The sequence below is a fragment of the Brachyhypopomus gauderio genome, chromosome 18 (assembly GCF_052324685.1).
Source record: "Brachyhypopomus gauderio isolate BG-103 chromosome 18, BGAUD_0.2, whole genome shotgun sequence".
Lineage (NCBI taxonomy): Eukaryota > Metazoa > Chordata > Actinopteri > Gymnotiformes > Hypopomidae > Brachyhypopomus > Brachyhypopomus gauderio.
The window spans coordinates 16,282,573-16,294,456 of record NC_135228.1 but is presented as its reverse complement, the minus strand read 5'-3'; positions in this window follow the sequence as shown (position 1 = coordinate 16,294,456).

Here is an 11,884-nt window from a genome sequence, read left to right as displayed (position 1 = left end):
GATATGCCAGACATGCAATATGTAAGATCCCTGTAGTGATTTTAAAAGCTTGTATTTAGTTCTTTGTGCAATGATTGCTAAAGACTCCCTCCTTAAACATCTCACTGCTTGTGATAGATAGCAGCCTCCATTGGCAAGCACACACGTTCATCATGTTCTAGCCTGCTGTCAAAACAGAGATTCACCCCTGGATCCCCATAGCCAAGGGATAGAAGGAGAGATGCCCAATCTCCTTTTATATGCACTTATCAGGAGACGAGCAGTATCACTGAATATGTCTGTTTGCTTGTCAGTGACTAGAATAGGGGCAAAGCAGTGACGAATACCACCAGCAGAAGGAGGGGGGGATTGGGGTTGCATTTGGGATTATCTACAGCAGGAGATGGGAGTCATTACCAGACAATCCTGCTGCTTTCTTCACCTCGGATGCAAATACCGTGACAGTTGTCACTGCATCACACTTACAATAGTCATAAATCAGTTTTTGTCTGAGCTGTATTTATTGCCAGCTAAACTAGAAGTGAAGTAATGTTCCAAATAATAGGTGTGAATGCCTCTCTGCTTTCCTGGCCAGTGTTGTGACAGGTGTAATGTGGTGTTACAAATGGTAGGTCAGCTGCAGCGTGTCTGTTTTGCCCTAGCCTCCCCACACAGCTCCGCGCGTGCTCAGCATGCATTTGAGACGCATTTGAGATTTCAGGCACATGCTGTCATACGTCAATGTCACATACAGTATACCTGCATACATGCACACATTTTTTTTTATCTTGGTAGTACTTGCATTTTATATACACATAAATCCTAAATAGTACCTATAATCATCTTATTTCTATTTCACCGGCAGGGTCCTTAATTATGCCTTTTGGCTTTGGGTTGAGAGGCGGTGTCGTTGTAATACTAAAGCAGATGGAGGTGATTAGTAGTTTATGTGAAGCACCTGTGATGACACGAACCAGCAGTATTTGATTGTGAAATGACTCTCAGGACTGGTGCCTGCATAGTTGTCTACCACACAGGGATTGTGCTGATATCTTCAGCAGCTGCCAGAGGAGGGTCTTGAACCTGCTGATGTGTTGAACAGTTAACTAATGATGCTGCACTGAGACTGATTAGGCTTTAGTGGGCTTTTTAAATGGTCCATCATTAGAGCCCACAGTGAAGTGCAGTGACTTCTACAGTTCAGGACCTGTCCTAGGAGCCTGAGAAAACTTTACTTCATTCTTAACCAAAGTTTAAACTGCCTGCAAGCAGCCAAATTAGTGCACAATGTTTGATACAAGGATTTAATCATCATAGTGATTTGGAATACTATGGTAAAATAGGTTTAGCACATGTGTACAAATAATTATATGCATTTTATGTATGTACATCTTGTTTCTGATTATAATGTTTCAAAGCAGTGCTGTTTATTCTCAATTTCTTCTCTGGAGAGTCAAATGGAAGCTTCAGTGGATTTATGGCAAATGTTCCTGGATAAGCCTTGTCCTTGACCAATCTGACTATCAGTTCCATGAATATAATAATCAGGAACAAATCTTAGGACAATTTATGGCATTGTTTGTGAGCTAAAGAGTTCATTGATAGTTCTTTTAGCTTTAAATTAGTTTTTTGTACCAGAAGTTCGAGATTCCAGGTTTGGATGTTTTTTAGTTTAGAGATTAATTTCTTGTGGTGATTGAATTTTTTGTAGGTGTTTACACAAAGCATGATGGCCAATCATTGACATTGCATGGAGCAAATTAACAACAGATGTCAGTTAATTTTCAATAGCACATTCGTTAATTTTTTTATTATAATAGTCCTAAAAAGCATGAAATGACTTTTCCCCCTCTTCTGTGTCTTGCCATGACCATCATCACTATTTCTTTTTGAACCCGTTCTGTATTCTTTTTGAGGGTTTCTCTGCGCCTCTCTGGTTTTGTTTTATGTCCAATCCTCCAAAATCCTTCCACATCTGAGGGCTTAGCATATCATCTCCACTTCGGCCGCTTCTTCCTGTTTGTTGAGCAGCAAAATGCAACTGGGGAGGGGGGATCTTGCACTCATTGTCCTTATGGTGAGAATCAGAGCCCAGCCTGTGACATCAGCATGGGCATGTGTGGACACACACACACACACACACACACACACATACACACACACACAAGTGGTTTTGGAAGTGATATTCAAAAGATCATGATGGACGCTTTTACCCAAACTCACCCACGATCCTCACACCACTTATGTACATGTGCTCTATGTCATGTTTGAGGACATGACAGGCCTCTATACCTGTGGCCTATTTTCAGGCGACCCACATGTGAAACAAGCAGTACCAATCTGAATAAATCTGGAGACCCAAAGGTCTCTCAGCCCTAAGCAAGCTTTCACTTCCCACCAAACCTCTTTGTAATTAGTGAACAGAGCTGGCGGGTGTGTGTGCGTGTGTCAGAGAGCGAAAATGTATAAGGTACAAATGACTTCCTTGAGGCTTCACTGGATTTGAATATTTCTCACATCAGCACATATTTGATTTCACAAAAAATGTGAGGCATCAAATCTTTGTCTCTGAATATTACATTACATGCAGGTTTGCGTGAAGGATTTTGTACATGGAGTACTGCGGTGACATGAACTGGTGCAAGGTTACTGTAATGGAGTGTCCACTTGTCTGTGTAGTTGTCATGTAAAACGCATGTGCATCATCCATACTATGCATGTCCTTGATCTCACAGCATCACTTGTGCTGTAATAAATCACACTGTCCTGAGCTCTGCACCAGATCCCACCCCACTTTCTCTTTCTCTCTCTCTCTCTCTCTCTCTCTCTCTCTCTCTCTCTCTCTCTCTCTCTCTCTCTCTCATCTCACTGTCCCTTATTGGCTCTCACCACATCCCTCTATGTTCCCATCCTCTCCTCTCAGTTGCTTGCTTGTGTTTGTGTTGCTTTGTCCTTCCTATTCTAATGATCTCTCCTCTCACTTTTCTTTACTACACCCTTCGATCTTTACTGGCTGACATTATTCTACCCAGCCTCCACCTCTCTTTTCCATTTACTGAACAAAACAGTTTTGTCTTTCTTTGTCCTATTACATCCCAAAACTATTATGTAAATAAATTAAGTGTTTGTCAATTTTTTTGCCTGCTCCTCCTAAAGCTTCCCCTATGGTTTGACCTTAGTCATTGTCATTCTAAAAAACAAACTACGCCACCATCCACTCTGTTCTGTTTCTAAACAAAGAGTGCCGTAATAAAAGGGTTAGGCGAAGTGCTCAGACTAAGAGATCCTATTATACAGCTTCCACAACTCATCATCTGCAACAGCTTGTGTGTGTGTGTGTCCTCTACACTTCATCAATACTTCTCTCAGCCAGATTTATGTGCTCCATAGGAGAGCTGCAATTGTTAAGAACATACTTAGAGGTGATTACTGTGAGAATCCATCCTTATAACACCAGTGAAGGCAAACTGACCAGCTCTGTTTCCCCCAGTACATTAATTCCGTCTGCCCAGGGCAAAGAGCAGTCTGGAAACTGGTCTCTAACAGCCAAGCCAGAGAAGGTTGTTTTTTCAACAGCCGAGTACTCAGAATGCTAGAATGCAAGTCAGGTTGCAGGAGATGACCTGGGAGCATACCTTTAACATATGGCATACAATTGGTTTTTCATCATGCCACATGCAAATTCAGATTCTTAAATTGAACTACACAAATAGCATGTGATAAGTGACTTGATAAATAATGCAATGTTATTATTCTTGATCATCATTTACAGCCACATGAAAACTACATTGACTGTATTTAATTTAAAATCACTGAGGCTCTGCAGTGATGAGCAATTAATCTACGAAATACTTAAAATATTCTCATCATGGTGACTCTCAGACATTAAGGTATACAATATAAATTGTAAATGATCAAAGATCTGTATATTGAAATAGCACAGTATTTATTTTCACTTTCCAGCACCTGTTTAGAACCTCCTACCTCCTTCAGTACCGTCTCTAATAGTGGAGACAGTTTCTGTCAGTGCCTCAGTCAGTCATACAAATGATGCAGCTGGCATTTTCAAAAGCGTAGGATTCCACATCAGTGATTCATAACAGGTTACCCACTTCATCAGCAGTGCGGCCATAGAGTCCCATTGCTTTGACTTGTTGATGTGCCGGATTGTTTCATTTATGTGTGCACATCCTCCTTAAACATATGCAAGTCAATATATCTAAGTCTAGTAGCTTCCTAGCCGTGTACTGCTCTGAATAATGTCTGCTCTCTCTCATGGGATAACCTAGTGAATATGGTTCGTGTGTGTGTGCTACAATAGCTCGCTGTTGCCTCCACATGTGTGTGGCCTTCACACTGTCACTTTGTCTGTTTTGTTACATAGGGCCAGCCCATAGAGAGTTCAATTGAATTTATTTTTTGTAGGGGATTAAAAAACTGGTCCGGTAAATTGGTTCATTTTAAGAATCATACGCTCACCTTTACAGCTCATCCGTGTTTACTAAATGTGATGGGGGCACTGAGGGAGAGAAACACAAATGTGGATGCAGAGACTCTCTATGCTCTATCATAGCAAACATGCAGCAGAGAGGGAGATCAAAATGAAGAAGAGTATAAAATGGTGGCAGTAAGGCGCAACGTGACGACGTGATGATGTGACGAAAGACTTTCTTATAGGTGCACTATGGGTGATCAAAGCACACTGCTGGAGGTAAGCACCCGTGGGCTTATGTAAGGAAGAGAACAAACCGTGCCCAGGTAGAGGGACTCTATAATCAGGTGATTGGAAATGGGCCAGGCGTGTGTGTGTGTGTGTGTGTGTGTGTGTGTGTGTGTGTGTGTGTGTGTGTGTGTGTGTGTGTGTGTGTGTGTGTGTGTGTGTGTGTGTGTGTGTTAGTGGGTGTGTCCCTCCTTCCTGGGTGCCTGGTGCACTGTGACACCACAGATAACAAAACAATCTCAGCTGAACATTTGTAAGTACACAAAGTATATAAAAATCCAGAAAACTTACGGTTAGGGCAAAGGACAGACTTAATGATTGTAGTTTTTCATATGAAAGCAGCGTTATAGTTTACATGTGCACAAACAGTTCTGTCTTAACATTGCAGAAAATGTGTGAAGCAAGCAAGAAAAGTGTGTCACTTGTGCCTTCTCTGAATTATGAATGTATTACCAAAGTATGTGCCATATATTAAAATGTCCATGAAGAGTGTCAAAAAGAGAGGTCAACTTGTCAGATATATTAAAACAACATAATTTCTTTTGTTCAAAACCTTTTAACCTCAATAAAGCCCTCTGTCCTCTGATTCTCCAGTCTCGTAACACCTCTCTTTCACCCTCCGCCTATAAATTCTCCACTTATTTAATTATTATCTGTCTTCCTGCACATCTCTGATTCTCTCGGTTATATTTCTCTCGTATTTACCTCTTCCCTTTTTTCTTACTATTTCTAGTATTCTCATATGCATGTCTGTCCACATTTGTTCTGAAATCTGAAATGAGCTTTGTGACCAGTGGTGACGACATCTTGGTGACCACATCTTGCAGACAGGAATCAGACAGATCATTCTGCCTTTGTGGGAGAAACACTGACTCCATGTTGCTCACGTACAATCTGAAAGCTCCCCATCTTATCAGCGAGCCTTGGTGGGTGATCATTATTATGAAGGCTGTTCAGCTGGCTGATAGCCACCATCAGGACCATTAGTTCCAAAGGCTGATAACGGAGATCAGACAACAGTCACCTTGACCTCGTTTTTACAGCAGCCACACCATGTGGGGAAGCACATTCCTCCTATGTGGGGGTCCCACACTCTTACACTCCCCCCTATGAAGTGATTCCTGAAAGCTAATGGTGATTGGGCTGCTCTTGGTTGGAATTCTCCAAGTGCAGTCCTCGAGGGTCACAGAACAGTTCAATTTAATTTAACTGCTTTAACATCATTTAATTAATCAGCAGTCAAATGCTTAATTGAATGAATCGGGAGTATTACTGTAAGTAAAGTAAACACTTAACTCCAGCTTTCAAGTCCTATAACTGGACATCCCTGCTCTTTCAGATCTGTGAGTGGCTTGTATCATTAGTAACTTTAAAGCTTCGCTATTCCTTTGTATTTTTTCAGTAAGAATTAGTTGTTTTTAGTCAATCGTTACATTAATATGTCACTTCAACCGTAGGCAAAGCAAACGAAGATGAAGACGTCTCGTTTAAGTAAGGACTGTGCAGATCTGATCAGTGGTGTTCGCAGTCTTGCTTGGTACCTTTCATGCTGGTTGGAAAATTTGACTTCCTGTGGCCTCACACTGACATGGGCAGCTGCGAGACAGCATGATGTGAAATGACTGACAACTGTGCTCATTGGCTTAGACTCTCATCCAGCAAACGTGGTCTTTTTTCTTTTATTCTGCGGAGTTAACCCTCAAACAGCTTTTATTGTATGTAAAATGTAATATATTATGCTCAAAGCAATCTGCAGACCACTGTTTAGAAACTGTCTATTTAGTGTTTCTGTCTAGGCTTTACATAGGAAATTGAATGATCTTAATTAATAAGATAAATATTAGATCAAAAGGCCTGCTTTTTTAATTTAAAGATGATATTTCAAACTTGATTATACTTTGTTGTAAGTAGATTACATTAGACCCATAAAATACTAAACATTAGATGTTAATAAATTACAATAGTGACAAATGTAGAGTGTATTTTCATTTTTCTTGATTATAGGTTTCTATCAGCTTAATTGTTTATCATATCCATTTTTATATAGGCTGTCAAGGCCATTTCAGCTGCAGGTACTGCTGCTTACACAGACTGCAAGATCTCTATGGGAATTAAAAACTGAACTGCCCCCTTTTAGACTCGCAACGATCGCTGTTGAACTTCAAACTTTGCCCACAGACAATGACATTCAGCATCTTAATGTTGACCTTTTCAAACCTAATCAATGCTTCTTCAGACATCATAGGTGACTCTATTAAAAGAAATAATTACAAATGGTTTAACACATATCAGTACCTGGACTGCAATATAAATATGTGAGTAAAGTGATAGAAGGTATTTATTGATGTTTCTGTTTTGTCATGAGATAAAGAAATGATAACTGCTATTTATCTGAGTCAGAATAAGATAACATTATTGCAGGGGCACTCTGGTCCCTGGGCTCTACTCTGCGGCAGAGTTCATTTCCAACACACCTGGCTCCAGCATTCAGATGATACTGAATGCTTTGATTAAACTGATACGGCATGTTATATTAGTGTTGACAGAAATCGTGGGGGTGGAGTGGAGGTGGTAGATCTCATGTTCTTAGATGCCTCATTCTAAGGCAGGGCAGAGACAGTAATATTGATATTTCAGAGGCACTTAGTGGACGTCTATTCATTTGTTTAGAAAGAGACGTGACGGGACAGCTTGACAAAGATAGCATGTTTGCTCGACAGGCACAGGATTTAATTTTGCTGTCTGAATTCGTCTTTGTTTTCTGTCTCAAACACACTGAGAGTGGAGCGCTGTTTATCCAGACAGACATTGGGGGCCTTTGAAGGTGACTCATTTGAAATGTGAAATGCTTGTCACTTTGATTTTGGAGACAATGTGTCAGTTTCCCCCACCCCTTTGCTGTTTTAACCAAGACGCTGCTATCAATGGCCCACTTTAGGGACGTTTGCTGCACTGTCCATTTCAACCCTGTAATGGTTTGTGAAGGGAAGCAGGACGCAAATGCTGAGTAGAGTGATGCTGGAGGGGAAATTCATGACCGGTGTTGTTAGAACCGTCCAATTGAACAGGAATACACAAACATGAACAGAACACAGAAGCAAAACAAGAAAAGACTAAACTTCACAGAGCAAAACGTGGTTAACAAAAAAGGTACAGACAGCTAGCCAGAACAAAACAGTTCTAGACCTACAAGACTAGAAAACACAGCATTTAAATACACAAAATGCACAAACACAGGACAATAAAGAGCAGAACTGAAACTACCAAAATCAAAATTAACACAAGAAAGCTGTAACCAGGCAGATTCCCGGGTCTTTCTCTGCCTGCCTCTGGCAGACAATGGGGGAATGTTGTCGCAACTTTCTACCCTTGCTAGTAAGTACATTCCGTACATTTATCCTATGTTGCACTTACATCAACACACACACTCACATACACATACATCACACTCATTTGTGCTGTATGTCTTAGGTACACTTTCTGCTCTTCTTTTAGGAGCAGCAGTTGGTGGCCCATTGCAGTGGTCATTTGACCTGTTTTTTTTTTTTTGCCCTTCTGTCTTTTCCCCCTTTTACTTTCTCTCCCCCTCTTTTCTATCTTCTCCTATCTTCTTATGGTCCACCTAACCCCAATTATTGCAGTCATCACTATTGCACTGTATTATATAGAATTGCTATCCAGAGGTGGGGACTCGAGTCACATGACTTGGACTCGAGTCAGACTCGAGTCAATAATATTAAGACTTTTGACTTGACTTGAAAAAATATTCAGAGACTTAGACTTGACTTGGACTTTTACACCAATAACTTGGGACTTGAATTGGACTTGAACCTGTTTACTTGCAAAGACTTGATTTTTTTAAACCCCAAATCTAAATTTTAAAACGCATATTAATATTTATAAAGTGCGCCCCATTAATTTCATTTCCGTCCTTCTGACGCAGACCAGTCCTCTGCTTTTCCACACTCTGTACGTGTGTGTGTGCATGAGCTGCAGCACAACCAATCAAATGGGGGGTTGGCGAACGTAAATTGTTACCGGGCGGGGTGTAAAATGGACACAAATTAAGTATTATATCGCGATCAATCGATCGCCAGTGGTTGGTGCCAGAGCGAACTAGTAACTCATTGAATCATAGATGTGGATCAGAGGTAAATAAACTAGATTTTTTTCCGGCGTGAGAAATCGGATGTGTGGCGTGAGAGCGTGTGAAGACAGTCAAATGCGTGTGTCTCACGCTCAATGCGTGAGAGTTGGCAACCCTGGGTTCTGTATCTGAACTCGGGGAAGAGAGCCTCTCTCTGTCACCATCATAATATCCAGTTCTATATCAGCATGGATTGTGTATTTGAAGACATCTACGTCGAGAAAAAAATATATTGACAAAAGTGGAGCGAGTTTTCAGCTATGGGGACATCATTCATCGTGCACAAATGACATACAGACTTTTGGCCAGCAAATGCAATGCAGAATAGTTTACTGAAATGTCTAAAGTTGCAGATTCCTGTTAATTGTTCAGTTCTTATATTTGTTTGTCTTGTGTCACTCACACATGTTCTCCAAGAAACCAGATAAGAGAAGAGAGGGAAAATGCTGTTATGGTTCTTTGTATTGTACTGTGAAAATATCAGCACTTTTTATTTGAACATGGAGTTCTACTTATGACTTTTTCACAGAATATTTATTTCTGGAAAATTGTAGTTTAAAGTATGAATATTTTTGCAGCTAAGTTTAACAAATTGAACTGTGCAATAAAGAGGTGTAATTTAAAATTTTTTTTATACTTTGTGTTTTCAGTTGCACATGTTTTATCAAGATTTGAGGAGAATACAGATAAAAAAAAAGAACGCATGTCTGTTATTTACATTTAAAATATACCTGCAACATTGGTAAAAAAAAAAAAAAAAAAGACTCGAAAGGACTTGAAATTCCAAGTTTTAGACTTGGGACTTGACTTGACTATTGCCTGTCTTGACTCGAGACTTGACTTGACTTGAGTGTCTTTGCTTGAGACTTGACTCGGGACTTGAGGTATAAAGACTTGGACTTACTTGAGACTTGCAAAACACTGACTTGGTCCCACCTCTGTTGCTATCATTTGATCTGTACATAAAAACAAAGTTGTCCTCCAAAGGTAAAAAGATTTTTGAAAGTAAGTGGTGTTTCTACAGTTTCTTCTTCTCTCTTCCAAAGCACTTAGCCTACAGATCACTTTATCACCAACTCTCACTCTCTCTCTCTCTCTCTCTCTCTCTCTCTCTCTCTCTCTCTCTCTCTCTCTCTCTCTCTCTCTCACACACACACACACACACACACACACACACACACACACACACACACAGCAGCCTCCCTACTCATTTCAACTCACAGATGCTTGACTGTTACTTGGACTGTTACCCCACACCATGTATGCAAGGCTACAATGTCTGCTGTGGTCCTCCATGTCAGCGGTTCACTGCCATCTAACTCCCTCCTTTGTGTATCTCTTTCTTTCCCCCGTGGCCCAAAGACAAAAAAAAAACAAAAATAAACAGGATATACTGGGGCTTGGACAGGAGAAATGTAGACATGTAGTCAAGGACAAGATTCGAAAAGGGAACTGGTGACAGGGACCAAAATTAGGCACAGAGTATAGGTAGACCAGCAGGGAATAGCCACAGGAGGATAGTAGGTCCGGTCCATTATGTCCAGACGCACGATGGTGGACGTGGATGCTGGCAGGTCTGGTTGTGAAGGGCATGGCGGAATCAGCATCCCATGTAGCCTGGAAAACAGTAGAGATGCACACTGAAGAGCAAGAGACAGGCTATAGACTTAGACAGGATAGGACTTTGGAGCCATGGTTCCTCCCACACAAAGTGATGGAGAGGTTGGGCGGCCCCCCCACAAATCAATGAAAGCCTCCCCTCTGTAGAGCCAGGACTGCAGGCAGCCCAGGACAGAAGCTGGACCTCTGTGTCTCCAGACACAGGAGAGAAACAGCTGCAGTGCCAAAAAGCAAAACCTGCCAGGTCTCTGCCAGCTTGTGGTCCAAAACCAGCTCCACATGCTCTCTTGCCTCCAGGATCAAAAGATCATCTAACTCCTGTGCCACTGGCACTCCTTAAAATAGCGCTGGCACAGAAGAGAAAATTGGGCAGTTACCTGGGCTCCGTTGTAAAGTCCAGTGGGTTTTCCCCGCGAGATGCTTCCTGGAACGGCGACGTTGTTCCTGCAGCACCGAGGGATCTTACCGGCTTGACGGGGATGGGACTGACCTACCTCGAGCTGCTTCGATGTAGCCGGAGTTTCATCCCAGCAGAGTAGCCACATAGTAGATCACTATATCATTATGAAGGAAAGCAAAACAAGAACGCTGAATAAAGCGATGTTTATTGAGGGAAGATCTATAATCGGTGGTCTTGAACTGAACTGGGTCGAACAGCCAGAACAGACACAGAAACCAAAATTGAATACATAATAAAAACTAGGATCAGAACACGAAAGCAAACTTGAGATTGGGACAATAGCCAACAAGACAAGTAGAAAACCGGGTGTAAATACATGGTACAACAAACTAAGCAAATTAAAGGTCAATTAAAGGCCTAATCAGAATCTGGGGGGGGGGGGCGTTATGACATCTTCAAAGTTGTTTCATGTTACTTACAATCTGCCCCTAAACCCTCTTCTTTAGAGTCATACATTTGAATAGTGAATCATGCTTGTTTTTTCAAGAAGCATGCTTTTAGGACCTGTAATCGTATGTATCTGCTAATCTTCAACTTGTCTTCAGTGTCCATGAATGCTTATGTTTTTCTTATCCACAGTTGCTGTTATACACTTGCATGAATACAGCTCTGTAGATTTTTGGTGCAGTATTTCTAACTAGGTTGCCTTTTCACTTTCTACACATGGTGGTATGACCTGAGCCTTATTAGAGTTGTATTGATATCCCCATGTTTGTTGACTTTCCTGTCAGTCTCCCTGCGGTCTATTGTGCTTTTGACCATTACATTTCCATGTTGGGTTTTATTGATCTTAGCTATTTGTGGTTTAGTGCACAAGTTCAAAGAATGTTTTGATAGATTGAGCAGAAATGACAGACACACACAGAGGTAAGATATTTATATTACATTAAATACAAAGAAATGTACAGAAATTTGCACAAAGTGGACAGCCTCAATATATAGTTATTTACTGTTCTCT